Genomic DNA, 17,403 nt, shown 5'->3' with positions numbered 1-17,403 from the left:
AGAAGCTCACTGTCTCCAGAGCTCTTGTTCTCTCTAGGCTGGACTACTGCAACAGCCTCTTTCTAACGCTTCCTGCCTCTACTCTCCGTCCTCTGCAACTCATCCAAAATAGGACTGCGAGACTCGTCCTTGGCCTTAATCCCAGGGATCGTATCCCTCCAGGACTGAAATCTCTGAACTGGCTCCCAGTGGTGGCGAGGATTAAGTTCAAAACCCTCTGCATTGTCCACAAGGCCTTCTGGGGCCTGGGACCTCAATACCTTCACCTCTCTTTCCCTAAATATCTTCCTTCCGGAGCTCTTCGCTCATTCACCTTCAACTCCCACAGGGTCAGTCGCTTCGCCAAGCAGCGAGTTGGTGGTAGATCTCTTTCTTCTGCTGGGGCCTCCCTCTGGAACAGCCTCCTTGCCTCTCTGAAACTTGAGGAGGTCCATCTCCTGTTCCAGAAGCATCTCAAAACCTTCCTCTTTGCTTTGGCTTTCTCTCCTCCTCTCCCCTGCTGATCCCCTGGCTGAATCTGAAACTGCATTGGTTACCTGGCTACCCTCTGATCTCAGGCCCAGGTCCCCTCCCCGCCAGTTGCACACTTGCACTGCCCCCCTGGCAACCCTTGCACTCTGGGACTGTTTCTGTATCCCTACAGCCCTTACTAGCACTTGACCCTGGTTGTCTGCACTTACCCTTGTACTTGCCACTAGCTGGCTGCACTTTTATTTATTGTCTTTATTTATTTCACTGTTATCCTATGTACTGCACTGCCCCCTCCCCCCTGCACAATCTCAATGTCACCTGGCCTAGTAGGATCGTTGTCTGTCTTCTCTCTGTTCCCCCCCCTTGCCTTGTCGCGCCTTGAAACACTTGTGTATAGGCGTGTTATAAATGCCATATCATATCATACTGCTTTTTTCTAATGTCGTCTGAAAACGATGCCATTAAATGCACAGTTTCAACCCAGGGATGGTTCTGAATTTCTTATTTCTCTTCATTGCTTGCTTATATTCGGGTCTGAGTAGGCGAATTTTCAGCGGATACAAGGTACATGACTTCAATATCATTTGGGATTTACAGTCAGAAACTGATAAACAAAAACAGATCTACTTAGCCAAAATAAGGTTCCTGCCCCATTGCTAAGGAACTAAAGGGGCCAGTCGCACCCACTGACTCCCTGTACTCCAGACCCCTCAACCCAAATGCTTTTGGCGTGTGTCACCCGCCATGAAATCACTTAACTTACCTGCCAAGCCCCTAATCCATCCATACACCTAGGCTCTCGCCCTCCAAAAACAATGTCTATTTTCACCCGCCCAGGGGAAAAGGTTGGGCGGTATGGTACTCTGCGCCTATACCTACAAACCAGAGACCCATTTCGCTCAACCTTTTGAGCCGCCAGGGCGGATGAAAACAGATATTTGTAGGCGAGAGCCATAAAAGTATATGGAAAGGTAAATAAATGGGGTTGCCTTGTGAGTGGACTGACTGTATAGACAGATATCTGGCAGGTCACACCCAATATATTTTTTGGTATCGAGGGGTCTGTGGTATATTGAGTGAAAACAACGTTCTGTATATAAGAACCACATGCTACCTCCATCTGCTGTTTTCCATGAACCCAAACCCGGCACGCATCGATTATTACATTTGTTGGTGCGTGTAAACCAAACTCAAAACATCTGTGTTTTTTTTCTGGTAACTATGAATGTATTCATTATGACAATAGTTTCCTGTGTTCCACATGTGTTCTTTTTCTTAAAAAACATAAAGAAACATTACAATGTACAAACAACAAATCATTTCCTTTTTCATGGGTTAGTATGTTGCACACTGGCAACTTTCTTCTGCCAAAGGGTTATTGACTCTGCACAGAACAAATTAATTATTCTCTATATACATTCATTATTGAACGCCTTTGTTCCGGATAAAAATGAAACACTCAGAAGAAAGGGCCATTTTCACAAGTTGGTTTCTTATTCAGGTAAATTGCACATTGATGCATAGATGGTATAATATAATTTATCGCATATATTGTGTGTACTTACACCAGGCATTTAGCCTCTACTTGATCTATAAACTCTAACTCTTCACTCTGTTCGATAAGAAAAAATACATTGGGTGTGACCTGCCAGATATCTGACTGTATAGAGCCAAGAGGCTTTGAGTGAGACATGCAATACATCCCATCATTGGTGCCGGATACAAGGGCCTGGGTGGTGGGTGGGGGGCAAAGGGTCTTACTGACCCATTATTTCTGCAGCAACAGGGCAGGAACCAATTTTGCCCCTTTTGCTAATAGAGATGACTCTACTTTCATTTGCAGACTATTCTTTCCAAATCAGACTACATGCATTGACAATGATTAAGACATACAATATCATTGGCTTTTTAAGACACAAGTCATGTGGATGAACCGCACTTTTAAATCCAGTGACATTGAAAGGCATTGGGGCTCCGCCTGCAATGCTGAATTTTGTTTTAAAGTTGAGTGGTAGTTCCCAAAGAAGAAAGCTGCAAAGTAGCACACCAGGTAAGCGAATGTTGCTGAAATATTAAATCCTTTAGGCTTTTTTCGAATTCTTTCTGGCCAATTAGTCGGAGGCCCTGGTGTCCATGTCGCTCTCTGATGAAATCTGCCATGGGCGCAATGGCCAGGGTAAACTGGATAGGGGAGAAGGGGTCCCTATGGCGGGTGCCTCTGCTCAGAAGAATTTGTTCAAACACGAAGGAGTTAAACATCACTCTAGCCACCGGAAGTGTGTATAGAAGTTGAATATACTGAATCATATTAGGGCCAAACCCCATCCTCTCCAGGACCAACCACAGGTACTCCCAGGACACCATGTCAAAGGCTTTTTGGTAGAAAACCCAGAACACCTCCATCACCACAGTGTTCGCCAACACCCGCTCCGCCCTCACCCCTCCCATCCAGTATGATTCAACGTGGGATTGCCCTCTTTCCGCCTGTACTAGTCTGGCCAGAGTCCAACCGTGCCTGTCCCCTTCCCCATATTTCCTAGAAGCCACGGGGTGGGAGAAGTAGTGAACCTCGCGCGCAGCATGTGTTTCAAATGCTTCTAGTTCCGATCTGATTTCTAGGAGAGTATTAGGTTGGGGGAACAAGCATACTCGATTTCCAGTTTCTTGAGGGAATCTTCCGATTCCTCCGAGTCTCTGCGAATATCGCCATATCTCTAATGAACACCTTGAAGGCCTGCCATCGAATTCCATGGGAGGTATCCCCTGCGACGTTACTGACAAAAAAGGTATCTATGTCTGCCTTGATACATGCACGGAAGACTATATCGGCAAGTGCAGCAGATTTAAACCTCCAGGGACAGGTGCCCCATCTACCACCCCATCCACGATGTCAGAAATATCGGGGAATGGTCTGAGAGAGTTCGGGGTCTAATATCCGAATCCGTGACACCCCCAATATTGAACTGGAAATCAAGAACATATCGATGCGGGAGGACATATCGTGCACAGAGGAGTAGAATGTATAGTCTCGGGTGTGTGGGTGCCTAACAGGGCATGGGTCACAAAGGTCTAGTGAAAGCCTGAGAGAGTGTAGCAGGCGGGCAACTCTAGAATGTGGTAGAGGGGCTGGGTTGGTTCTGTCGAGTGTGCGGTCCAATATCAGATTCATGTCCCCTCCCCCGAGCTCAGCACACCCACATATACAGACAACAGTCGCTCCAACGCCTCAAAAAACTCTGGGGAGTCAATATTCGAGCAGTAAGTGTTGGCTAGCACCATTTCCATGCCCTCCAACACAGTGCAAAACAATGAATATCCCCTCAGGATCTACTTGAGGCTTTTTTTTCCACAAACCTAAGGATTTTGTGCACCAAGGTTACAACTCCCCGAGATTGGGAGGAGAAAGTTGTGAAATATCTATTGGGTCCCCAGCCATTGGCCATGCTGCGGCAAATTTTTTCCTTGCCATGCATTTCCTGAAGGAGCAGCACATTCGTTTTTCTGTCGCATATTAAAATGATTTTACGAGTCTTGACTACATTCCCAAGCCCCCTGACATTCCAACTTTGAAATCTCAGTTGCTGTGACATATTCTGTGTGTCTTTTCAACATGTGCCAGATGCGCTGTAACAACCATCCAAGCTGTAAATACTGAAACCTCCCCTCCAGAGCACCAAATTGCCAACTGATTTAAGTCCCCCCCCCCCCCAAGAGCCCTCAGGAGACGAGCCAGGAGCACCAACATGCTCCCATGCCGCGCCAAAACAGAAACCATCCTCCCCCCACCCCCACTGCTAACCCCAAACTGGCAGTGCCACACCCCACCCTCGCCCCTCCCACAAGATGCGGTCCAAACAGGATCGGCGGACCACTGAACCCTGAACTCAAACATTGCAACTGCCATTGCCGCGACCACAAACAACAATACGGGAGAATGGATAGCCCTAGTTGTGGTATGAAATGGCAGCAGTTACTTTAGTAAGCCTCTATAGGCCCATAGCAATGAAATTATCAGGCAGCTGAAGTCATATCACGTGAACCAGTCATCCTCCAATGTGTCAGATGTCCACCATCGGGTTAGCTACTGGACTAGCCATAGGGATCTGTGCCTCAATACATTTCACAGCTTTGCCCGGGACAGTGAAGAAATAGTTTGTCTCGAAAGGTGAGCTTCAGACGAGCTGGGAATAGCATGCCATAAGGAATATTTCTCTCCCTGAGCATCTTTTTGACCACGCTGAATTGGCGCTGTTCCTGTTGCACTCCAATGGTAAAATCCGGGAAAATCCTGATGATCTGGGATCCTAGCTTTAATTCCCCCTTTTCGCAGGCCAGCCTAAGAAGTTGATCCCTGTCCCAGAAGCTCAGAATCTTCGCTATAATGGGCCTGGGAAAGTCGCCTGGCTTAGGGCGGGGGTGCCAGGGCCCGATGGGCGCGCTCCACTGCAAAAAAGAGAGAAAGGTCCGGGTTTCCCAAAAGGTTTTTAAGCAGGTTCTTAGTGGCAATTTCCATCTTCCCTTTAAGGGCGTCCTTGGGGACACCGACAATGCGGACGTTGTTATGTCATGAGCGTGACTCGAAGTCATTGCACTTGTGTTTACAAACTTCATGTCTCGGGTGAGGTTCACCACTGTATCTTGAAGGGCATGCAGACCGTCTTTGTTGGCCCCTATCCTGGTCTCAGTCATGCGGGCGCCCTTGAGATCCAGTTGTGTTTGGAGTGACGCCACGTTTGCGTTAATGTCATCTAGTTTTTCATGAATGGCAGCAAAGTTTTTGGCCATGGGCTCCATCATATTGGTAAGATCCGGGGGAGGGGAAGAGGATGGCATGGATGGTTCCCCTTCAGTGAGCATCAAAGTGCTCTGTTCAGACCTCGGGGTCGACATGGTGAATTTGTCCATGGCACCAGTTTTCCATCCCTCTTTGGCTCCCTTTGTCATGGTTCGGGGACCAGGCCTATCGATCCTCCCCCTGCCAACGGATGCCCCTGGAGGAACAGAGTGGTGGAGGAGAGTTGGACCGGATGGGTGGTATCAGGCGTAGCTCTCTGAGGGAAAAGTCTGGGTTCAGGAATATGGGGTTACTGCTGTAACAAAACAAAAGAGATGATGTTTGGTAGGTTTAGAATAAATCTTAACCTCTGGCATTGCTCTGGGCAACCCTCCAGACCATCGTTCTTCGCCTGCCAAGCCATTACAAAAGGGGAAAGACCACATGCAAATCAGGCTTGGTCCCACCCCCAAAGGGGTAGTCCAGCCCAAACTGCTAGGTCACATCCCTTCTGCACGAAACCACAAGCATCCCCAGACATGTTTCAACCTTGTTGGGCGTCATCAGTGAGGAGTAGCTTCGGTCTCTAGGCCCAGCAGGCACGGGACCCACGTCTGGGCATACCCGTCCCACTCGGGGTGACAAAAGCAAAACAAAAGAGGTGATGGTTGGAAGGTTTAGAATAAATCTTAACCTCTGGCATTGCTCTGGGCAACCCTCCAGACCATCGTTCTTCGCCTGCCAAGCCATTACAAAAGGGGAAAGACCACATGCAAATCAGCCTTGGTCCCACCCCCAAAGGGGTAGTCCAGCCCAAACTGCTAGGTCACATCCCTTCTGCACGAGACCACAAGCATCCCCAGACATGTTTCAACCTTGTTGGGCGTCATCAGTTTGGAGTAGCTTCGGTCTCTAGGCCCAGCTGACGGAATGGAAATTAGACCCTCTGGGGGGGAAGGCAGTGCCAGTTGGTCTGGTGGTCGAGGGGATCCCAAAAAGAGGAGGAGGCTCCGCAGGATGCAGGGGGAGACAATCAGGCTTCCCACATAAGGGGCGCTCCCGCACTGCAAGGGCCCAATCAGTCAGCCAACCGCAGAAACATAATATAGCCTGTGGTTCCAAACGAGGTGCGTTAGGTTCAGAGCCGGGTGGGAAGAGGTGGCTCAATCTGATGTTGTGGAGAAGGCCGGGCCAGGTGGAGCTGGGCATGAGGGAAAAGAGGAGGAATGGGCGGACTCACCTCATGCCACCTAGCAGTGCAGCAGGCACAGGTCCGACCCCGCCTGAGAACGTGGATAGTGGATGTAACTGCTTGGCAAAGCACCCGTGGGAGTGCCGTGTTGTAAGCTGCAAGGAGCAGCATCGCAGCACGTACTGTAGAAATCAATTGTGCGGATAATCACCATGTGCGGTCCAGTGTCCGCTGTAACCCAGCGCGCCCTCGGCACAATGTCAACCCCGGAGTGGCAGGTACAAGGGCAGAAGCAGCAGAAGTTCGGGTAAGCGGGCCGGACGGGGGTCTGTCAGAGGCGTGATGTGGGCCCAGAAGGCAGCGGATGGGACCCCAAGGCGGCCGCAGGTCTCGGGGCACAGGGATGCCGGACATGGAGACCGCCACAGGCAGCAGCCATGGCCCAGGTGATCCGCACCAGCAAGATAATGTCCTCCTTGTAGACAGCGTACGGAACCCCCACACTCTGGGACCAGCGCCCGCCAGTCCCAGACACAGAGCGGATGGGCCAGGGGTTGCAGGAGCCCAACCTCTCTCTGCAACGGGGTGTGTGCAGCGTCAGGTGGCCTGAGGGTCAGGCGAAGTTGCAGCGTTAGCCCGTCGGGCACAATGCAGGGTTGCGGGTCACTGAGCCCACCCCGCTGGGGCACCCGGGTAGGCAAAGGTGTCATGAGGCGCTGGTCCCAATCGCACATGGACGTGGGTCCGCCCAGAGATAGTGAAGGTGGGAGGTTGCAGCCAACGCGGCAGGAGAGGCAGGATCCTCAGTGTTCGGCGCGGGATGAGCCCAGCGTGAGACTCCGCTGCGGTCCATCAAAGAGAGGGTTAGCTCTCTGCACACAGGGTCCCCAGCAGGCCGAAAGCTGGGTCGTCGGTGCCCCCGTGTCTCAGAAGCCAGATGAGGAATTTTAGCATCTTAATCAGCGAGGAATCCGCTGTTTTTACTGGATAGATTTCGCTTGTGGCGCAGAGCTGAAAAGCTAGGCAGCCATTTTCCAGGCTGCTCAACAGCGCCCCCGTAATGAGACTATTCTAGTGCAGCTTCAACGTTACAATCAGTTAACTCTCTCCTTCAAGTCTGAAAACACCCACTTCTTGCAGATCCTGAAGGTCCTAGAAAGTGTGAAAATGGCAGATGGTGTGCAATGAAAGACTCAATATCCCAGCATAACAGCATATAGCAGAGTGTGGGGCAGCGTCCCAAGCAACTTCAGTGGCTGGGAGCAACAGGGGAGAAAATGTAATTTTGGTTCAACCACAGTTAGTCAGCTATACTAGAATCTCTGGTGCACTGACTGGCTGGTGAGACAATGTCTGCCTGTCAATCAAGTTTTGCAAGACTGAGGGAGGGCCAATTCAGCAATAATGCAATTCTATGTGACAGTATTGGAGCCACTAGTAGAGGAGCATTAGGGTACACCAATGTGCCCCTACACTTATTAAAACTGTCCTATTATAAGGGTGTAAACACAATCACTTATAAGCACAAGAGTTTTAGCAGTTGAAGTCAGAGTGAGATTATGAAAATTGCCTGGGATCGCACACTTAAGCTAAACAGAGAAGCAGGGATTTTAACCTACTTTGAAATTGGGCATGGCTGCCTTCTTCCAAGCTTTACTTGGAACAAATATTAAAATTTTGGGTGTCAAGGCCTATAATAATACTGTCCTATAGAGTTTACTTGCAAAATACACAAATTGCATAGTAAAGCATCATGAGAACATGCAAATCCTTATAGCACCATTGTGGAGACATTGCGAGACCGCGAGCAGGCGATCTCGCGAGATCTCGGATCCGCGAGGACCCGCGCTTCTGGGACATCGGCGGGGGAGAGCGCAGTGACCAGACCGCCCTAGAGTGCTCCTGCACAGAGGAGCCCAGTGACACCAGATCACCAGAACTAAGGGCCCCAGCTTCCAGGAGCGTACCTCCAAGGCCACAGGAGGCCACATGGGTGCCCTGGAAGCATACAGCGTGCCACCATTGTGCACACCCTGCCCTCAGTGAAGCAACTAGTGGGCACGTGAACAGAACTGTGCGTACAGTCCCTCTCCGCCCATTGACAACAGTTTACTTGTTATGTTCTAACTGCCCAATAAACACAGTTAGAGGCACTACAGACGTCCTGTCATCATTTAGACCACCACATATTTGGCGACGAGGATACAAAAGACCCACGGGCCCACCATGCAAGGCGCCACGCCACCACCTGCATTCCTCCCCTCACCTGGGACCCAGGCAATTCCATGGATGCAGTGGGAGCCCCTTTTCTCCATGTACCTGGAGGCTGTAGGTGGCATGGGATACGCACCTGCCAGGAAGAAGGCGATGTTGCTAAACGCAATGGGTGTTGAAGGCCAGCACATCTTTGCCAGTCTAAAGGCCATTGAAGTGGAGGATGAGGACGTTGTTTACAAGGAGGCAATCTGCCGCATCGTGAAGAGGTTCACCAATAAGGAGAACGTGGTGCTGCACAAGCTGAGGTTCTACACCCGCAAGCAAGAGGGGAACGAGCCTGTGGATGACTACATCACCAGGATGAGGAAGCTTGCATCCCTATGCGGTTTCGGCGAAAACGCAGAACAAGTCATCCGCGACATGCTGGTGGTTCACATGAACTCCAGGAAAGTGCAGGCCAAATTCATCCAAGAAAAGGAGGTGACCCTTGACAAGGCCATCCAAATTGCCAGGGCGGACGAAGAAACCCCCAGCAGACGCAAAGAAGCTTGAAGCCACCCGCCAGTGCCCAAACTTGCAGCGCTGCAATGGAGAGGGCGCAGAGATAAACAGGCCCGTGACAGCCCCAGAGACAAGGGCCCAAGGCAAAAAGATGCACCAAAATGCTACAGGTGTACCAGCACTAAACACACAGCGAAAGATTGCGACTGCCCTGCCAGGAACAAGGAGTGCTCCAAGTGCAGACGAATAGGTCACGTGGCTCCGGCCTGCACCTGGCGGTAAAAAGCTGTCACTCGCGTCGATGGCGACCGCGAGTCGAGTGAAAAAGACGAGCTACAAGACAGACCCATGGTCATCATGGTCAACGCCCTCCACGCCAGGAGAGAAAAGCCCCACTGCACCATTAAAGTGGACGCCATGGAAACACGCGTCATGGCAGACTCAGATCTCACAATCCTTCCCATCAACACGTACAAGGAGATGTTGGGACAAGACAAGAGTGGAAATTAGAACAACCAGGCAAAAGCCGACGGTTTTCGGGGGCGCAACCGTCGATCTACTCGGCTACATCAGAGCTCAAATTGAGTTCAAAGGCAGGTCCACCGCCACCAAGGTGTACTTCTCGTCCAAAGGCCCCGCCGTGCTTGGATGGGATGACCAACATAGGCTCAGTATAAGACTGGACCCAAGCACCCCGGAACAGGTACTCATGGTCTCTGCAGGTGCAGCGCAACATTTTAAAGAAGTTTTTCCAGGTCTGTTTTCCGAAACCCCGGGGAAAGTGAGGAACTACGTCCACAAAATCCGCCTAAAACCTAATGCAATGCCAGTGAAACACAAAGTCAGGCTAGTACCCGCTACGGCGAGACCAGAGTTAGAAGCCCACATCCGGAAGATGGTCTTGGAAGGGACCAAAAACAGTGGAATCCTCTGAGCGGTTGAGCCCAGTGGTCCTGGTTAAGAAGAAATCTTGCAACAACCTCAGAATATGCATCGACCTAAGGAGCCTAAACTTAGAGGTCGCTATCGATAGTTTCCCGCTCCCCAGTATCAGCGAAATTGTGCTCATGATGAAAGAAGCAGCAATCTTATCGAAGCTGGACATGCGTGACGCTTACCACCAGATTCCATTACACAAATCCTTGCGCCCCCTAACGGCATTCATCACCCCATTTGGCACATTCAAATATACCTGCATGCCGTTTGGGTTGTCTTCGGCAGCGTCCGCATTCCAAAGGATGATGAGCTCACTATTAAAGGGAGTCGTGAACGTTTCCTACTTTCAGGATGATATCCTTGTGTATGCCAAGAACACTGAGACCCATGACAAAGCACTCACAGCAGTCTTAAGCAAACTTCAAGAAGCAGGCATCCACCTACGCCACGAGAAATGTGTTTTTGGAGTGAGCGAGGTAGAGTACCTTGGGTACCGTATCTCAAAGGATGGGGTGAGCCCCAAGAAGAACCTGCTCGAGGCCATAACAGACGCCCCGGCCCTGATGTCCAGAGAAGAATTATGCTCGTTCCTGGGCCTTGCGGAGTACTACGCAAAATTTGTCCCGAGGTTCTCCGAAAACCACATACCCCATGAGGGAACTCCTGAAGAAGGGTGCAACCTACGTCTGGGGGCCCCAGCAAGATGAAGCCTTCACTGAAATCAAAAGAAGGATCCTACACGCACCCTGTTTGAAACCGTTCAACCCTGAATGGGGCACCTGCATCACAAAGGATGCCAGCGCGTACGGGTTAGAGGCCACACTGACCCAGAAGAAGGGTGACACAGAGAACATCGTCGCATTTGCGTCGAAAGCCCTATCTTCAGCGGAGACAAATTACTCCACCGTAGAAAAAGAGATGCTGGCATGTGCCTGGGCCGTCGACTACTTCAGATCTTATGTTTGGGGCACAAAATTTTGATTGGTCACCGATCACAAGCCCCTCATCCACATGCTAAGGCCAGGCGGCACCAAGACTGCCACCCCGCGGCTGGCCAGGATCGCTGTAAAGCATGGGTGCACAACATGCGGCCCGCCATGCCCTTTTGACCGGCCCGCGAGGCACAAAGACTTTCCTAATGGAGGGCGGCCCGCGGCCGCCCTCCATTAGGAAAGTCTTTGTTGTCTTCCGGGCCGGTCAAAACACTGGCCCTCATTGGCTCAGCACACACACGCATCACGTCGCTCCTACGAGCCACGTAATGCGTGTGTGCTGCACCAATGGAGGGCCAGCATTACGGCTGGCGTGGCCCATAAGGCTTGATGCCGGAAGGCATTTCAGCCTTGGACCATGCCAGCCGTAGTGCGATTCCAGCTTACCTGCCTGCCTGCCTGCCTTCCAGCACGTCTCCGGTAAGTGGTCTGTTTGTGTTTGTGTGTCGGGTTTGTTTTGCTTTATGTTTGTGTGTATGAATGTTTGTGTTTGAATGTATTTTGTGTATATGTTGAGATGCGGGGGTGGGGGGTGTGTCGGATGTGTATGAATGTTTGTGTTTGAATGTATTTTGAGTGTATGTTGAGATGCGGGGGTGGGGGGGTGTGTCAGATGTGTATGAATGTTTGTGTTTGAATGTATTTTGTGTATATGTTGAGGTGAGGGGGTGTGTCGGATGTGTATGAATGTTTGTGTTTGAATGTATTTTGAGATGCGGGGGTGGGGGGGTGTCGGATGTGTATGAATGTTTGTGTTTGAATGTATTTTGAGTGTATGTTGAGATGCGGGGGTGGGAGGGTGTGCCGGATGTGTATGAATGTTTGTGTTTGAATGTATTTTGAGTATGTTGAGATGCGGGGGTGGGGGGGTGTGTCGGATGTGTATGAATGTTTGTATTTGAATGTATTTTGAGTGTATGTTGAGATGCGGGGGTGGGAGGGTGTGTCGGATGTGTATGAATGTTTGTGTTTGAATGTATTTTGTGAGTATGTTGAGATGCGGGGGTGGGGGGGTGTGTCGGATGTGAATGAATGTTTGTATTTGAATGTATTTTGTGTGTATGTTGAGATGTGGGGGTGTGTGAATGTTTGTATTTGAATGTATTTTGTGTGTATGTTGAGATGCGGGGGTCGGGGGGTGTCGGATGTGTATGGATGTTTTGATTTGAATGTTTTTTGTGTGCTGAGTTGGGGGGTGGGGGTTCGGGTCTGTATGGGTGCTTGTTTGAGAGTTTGCTGATTTGGGGGGGTGGGGGGTTCGGGTCTGTATGGGTGCATGTGTGTGTGTGCTGAGTTGGGGGGGTGGGGGGTTCGGGTCTGTATGGGTGCATGCTTGAGTGTGTGTGTGCTGAGTTGGGGGTTTGGAGTTGGAGGGGGTGGGGGGTTCGGGTCTGTATGGGTGCATGTTTGTGTGTGTGCTGAGTTGGGGGGTGGGGGTTCGGGTCTGTATGGGTGCATGTTTGTGTGTGTGCTGAGTTGGGGGGGTGGGGGGTTCGGGTCTGTATGGGTGCATGCTTGAGTGTGTGTTGATTTGGGGGGTGGGGGGTTCAGGTCTGTATGGGTGCATGTTTGTGTGTGTGTTGATTTGGGGGGTGGGGGGTTCAGGTCTGTATGGGTGCATGCTTGAGTGTGTTTGGGGCATAGTGTTTGGTTGGGGGTGAGGGGGCCATGGGGCATAGTGTTTGGTTGGGGGTTAGGGGGGTGAGGGGGCCATGGGGCATAGTGTTTGGTTGGGGGTGAGGGGGCCATGGGGCATAGTGTTTGGTTGGCGGTGAGGGACAGGGGGCATAGTGTTTGGTTGGGGGTCAGGGGGCCATGGGGCATAGTGTTTGCTTGGGGGGTGAGGGACAGGGGGCATAGTGTTTGGTTGGGGGTGGGGGCCATGGGGCATAGTGTTTGGTTGGGGTGGGAGCCATGGGGCATAGTGTTTGGTTGGGGGTGAGGGGGCCATGGGGCATAGTGTTTGTTTGGGGTTGGGAGCCATGGGGCATAGTGTTTGGTTGGGGGCCATAGGGCATAGTGTTTGGTTGGGGGTGAGGGGGCCATGGGGCATAGTGTTTGGTTGGCGGTGAGAGACAGGGGGCATAGTGTTTGCTTGGGGGTGAGGGACAGGGGGCATAGTGTTTGGTTGGAGGTGGGAGCCATGGGGCATAGTGTTTGGTTGGGGGTTAGGGGGGTGAGGGGGCCATGGGGCATAGTGTTTGTTTGGGGTTGGGAGCCATGGGGTATAGTGTTTGGTTGGCGGTGAGGGACAGGGGGCATAGTGTTTGGTTGGGGGTGAGACAGGGGGCATAGTTTGCTTGGGGGGTGAGGGACAGGGGGCATAGTGTTTGGTTGGAGGTGGGAGCCATGGGGCATAGTGTTTGGTTGGGGGTGAGGGGCCCATGGGGCATAGTGTTTGGTTGGGGGTGAAGGGGCCATGGGGCATAGTGTTTGGTTGGGGGTGAGGGGGCCATGGGGCATAGTGTTTGGTTGGGGATGGGAGCCATGGGGCATAGTGTTTGGTTGGGGGTGAGGGGACCATGGGGCATAGTGTTTGGTTGGGGATGGGAGCCATGGGGCATAGTGTTGCACTCCAAGAGTGAACTCAATAATAAAGCTAAAACAGGCACAGTTAGGAGATGTACATCCTTTGCATTTGCTTTTTTGAGGAAACCTGACTCAACAAAGGCCATACTCCTCTTGGGTAACCCAAACAGCAAACTATAGCAGTCCAAAATAACGGAATGTCCATTCAAGGGTCAATAAAATATATATAATTTAATTAAACAGACGATATACAATAACTAAATCGAAATAAATGATAGCAATGGAAAATGTGTAGTACAAAATGTAAGTTTGAAATGCAATAAAAATCGTTACCCCTCAAAAACATATCTTTTTCCATGTGTTTAATACAAATTGGGGGTTGAAAAAGCCTCCTGACATGTCCCGCCTACCGCCCCGCCCACTTTTACTTTTCGGCCCACTATAGCCCTCATGTAAAGTACTTTCGGCCCTCTGTCAAAATCAGTTGTGCACCCCTGCTGTAAAGCTTCAAGAGTACACTTATGAGATAGCCCACATTGCCGGCTGGAAGAACGCACAAGCGGACTGCATGTCCAGGCTCTTAAATCAAAACACCCCTGGGACTACATTCCTTCAGGATGAGTGTGTCGTGGCCTTCATAAGTGACCTGCAGGACGGCGAGTACATGGACCTGAGCGAGCGCCACTGGCTGGAGGAGTGCGAGCTGGACGACATTCTACGGCGCATAGCAGCCTGGGTACACGATGGGTCGCCCGATCAAAGAGAAATCCCTGATGTCTATGTTCCTACTGGAAAGTGAGCGACGAAATCACTGCCATGAACGGCCTCATTTTGAGAGGTGATCAAGTGATCCCGCCCGGCGGCATCCGCAAGGTGATACTATGCAGAGCACACTCAGGCCATCTGGGGTGCAACATGACCAGGCGCAGGATACGCACGCCTATCGGTGGCCCGGCATGGATCAGGACATACAGCAAATGGTTGAGAGATGCCACGAATGCATGAACAGCGACAAGCGCCTGTCGGTGAGACAAGCCCCCATGCGTCCCACCGAAGTCCCTAAAGGGGTGTGGCGCAAATTAGGGTTGGACTTCATCGGGCCCTTGGACAGCATGTCCCCAGAACACAAATATGGGATAGTCATGGTTGATTACTTCTCCAAGTGGGTGGAAGTTGATTTCACCTCGGACATCACCACGAGCACAGTCATCGAGGCACTCACTGCCATATTCCAGCGCGAGGGCCTCCCCGAGGAGATTTTAACGGGCAATGGGGTCCAGTTGGTTTCTCAAGAAATGGCGAAATTCCTAAAATTCAACAACCCCCGACAGCTGAGAGCAAGCCTCTACCATCCACAGGCCAATGGGCTTGTAGAGAGGGCGAACCGCTTCGTCAAAGGTACGCTGCATCTGGCGCACGCCTAGGGCCTAGACCCGTACAAGACCGTCAAGGAAGCCGTCACAGCCCACCACATCACTCCCAACGCCATCACCGGCGTTTCACCTTTCCATCTGCTGAGGGGGAGAAGGGCAGCATCCATGCTGGTGCCACCCTGGCTCCACCAAGTGAGGGATGACAAAGACGTGGATATGAAAGATATAGTTTTTCGCATGCAATGAAACAAAGAAGCCATGAAGGCCCAAGGGGACACACGCAGATACGCCTTCCCCATAAAGACACCACGACCGGCTCCAAATACAGTAGTCCCATAGAAGTCATTGCGAAGGGGTCCAACCACATCTGCACCAGCGACGGAAGGAAATGGAATCTAGAAAGGGTGGCTATGTATCGCAGAAAGGAATCCATCGAACAGCCACTGTTGGAAACTGGAGAAGAGCAAGGCCAACAAGAGCCGCCCGACAACCTCCATCAGTCAGAAAGCGATGCATCGGAGACACCATACCACGATGAACTCTCAGGCACCAACTCGTCTACCCCACCATGTGAGTAACAGCAAGAACAAGACAAGGCGAACCTGATCCACCCGCATCTCCCCAAGTGGTCTCCCGCAGCCCCGCTTCGCTCCCAGATCAAGGCAGACCACAGCGAGAGAAAAGAAAACCCAGCAAGTTTGCAGACTTTGGCATGCAATAACAACCACCTATCCTTTTTCCCACCAAAGGAGGTGTGTGGAGATGTCGCGAGATCGCGAGCAGGCCTATCTCTCGTGAGATCTGGGGTCCGCGAGAAGCGCGAGGACCTGCTTCCGGGACTTCAGCGGGGTAGAGCGCAGTGATCAGACTGCCCCAGTGCTGCTCCTGCATAGAGGAGTACAAACACCAGAACTAAGGGCCCCAACTTCCAGGAGCGTAACTCCAAGGCCACAGGAGGCCACATGGGTGCACTGGAAGCTTTACAGCGTGCCACCATTGTGCACACCCTGCCCTCAGTGAAGCAACTAGAGGGCACGTGATCAAAACTGTAAGTACAGCCACTCTCCATGGACAACAGTTTACCTGTTATGTTGTAACTGCCCAATAAACAGTTAGAGGCACTACAGACGTCCTGTCATCATTTAGACCACCACAACCATGTTGAGCCAAAATAATATCAGTGTACCTTTTATTTTCCACACCCTGAATGCAAAACTATAAGATGCAAAAGGCAAAATATCTATTTACTCACTTTATTTTCAGCATTTTAAGACACACAATAAAATAAGTTGTGTCATGGACTCACTTAGGTGCAAGGTGACTGGTCTTTCAGTTGCAAATGACCCATCATGCATAAGAAAGGCTATGCTGCTACTGTTGAGTTCATTATGGCACAGGCTGCCGAGCCAAGGAGGCTGGCTGTTTGTCTCAGGGGGCTGTGACTAGGGGGAAATGGGCAGTGCTTGATTATCCTGCCAAGCAGATAGATTTGTCTCGGAAGAAACAAAATACGCCCAGAAGCATGTTCCTGATCCTTGAACCTCTAACATTTCGGGAGGCGGGGAGGTAGGCTTCAGCCCGATCAGCTCAATGAGGTTGCGCGCCTGATAGACCGATTCCAGCCTTGCCGCGGCTTATTACACCACCATGACTCTAGGTATAGAACAGGAGATTGTGAAATAACGAGATTCCGCAGGACGTCAATTTAACAGCACGTGTCCTGTAACGTGACTAGGAGGCGATGCTAGGTCCGTTTCTCTAATTATTCACAGAGTATCTTCTTGACTACAGTGCAGTGCTAGCAGAACCCAGTACGGGATGTGCAGTAAGGGGTGAGTGCGTATCGGTGGGAGGCGATAATAGTGATGTATAAGGAAGGACTCACATGGGTCACACTTTATGAAACTTAACAATACAAACGTAATCACTACCAGAACGCTACAGTGAAGAAATAGTGCCGAGCTTGCCTAGCCTTCCTCTGTGGCCATACATCCGATAATAATACACCTCTCCTCCGCCAAAATGCGTTCTCGTTTTTACCAAGACCCCAGCGTTTAGCTAAACCACGAGCAATGGCGCCGAGTATGGCAGGCTGAAGGTTTTCAGTACCTTCACCCCACCCAGCTGATGTAGATTTCGTTTTTGGATGCGAATGCATCTTCTATGTGAATAAGACGATTTACTGTTTGTCAGCGCTGGCCATTGGGCCGGTTCTCGCCGGATCCGAGATCCGGCGATGTCTAGCCTGATTTTGCGATCCGGCCAGCCTCACTCAGCCCCATAAAGCTGGACGTTTATTTATTTTTAATTTTTTAAAAAACATTTTATACTTGCGCTCCAGTCTCTGCTAAGCAACGCAACGAAAACCGCTTTGTATAACTTAAGCAAATATAACCAATGGTGACGTAATGTGCTCTG

At 50.9% G+C, this 17,403-nt stretch overlaps 1 protein-coding gene across 2 annotated transcripts in view; it reads left to right on the top strand.

Annotated features, from left to right (window-relative positions):
- GPN2 (GPN-loop GTPase 2) overlaps positions 1-17,403 on the top strand; it is a 369,135-nt gene that overhangs the window by 107,989 nt on the left and 243,743 nt on the right. The window contains exon 1 of one of the 2 annotated variants that reach the window (XM_069622874.1): positions 16,724-16,817. The exons of the other annotated variant lie outside the window; for it this stretch is intronic. The gene's annotated coding sequence lies outside the window, so the exon portion shown is untranslated. Of the gene's footprint in view, positions 1-16,723; positions 16,818-17,403 lie in introns of those variants that run through there. 2 annotated transcript variants of the gene reach the window in all.

The sequence above is a fragment of the Ambystoma mexicanum genome, chromosome 11 (assembly GCF_040938575.1).
Source record: "Ambystoma mexicanum isolate Mex_15411 chromosome 11, UKY_AmexF1_1, whole genome shotgun sequence".
Lineage (NCBI taxonomy): Eukaryota > Metazoa > Chordata > Amphibia > Caudata > Ambystomatidae > Ambystoma > Ambystoma mexicanum.
The sequence above is the reverse complement of the archived record's forward strand: the minus strand, read 5'-3'. Positions and strand labels throughout refer to the sequence as shown.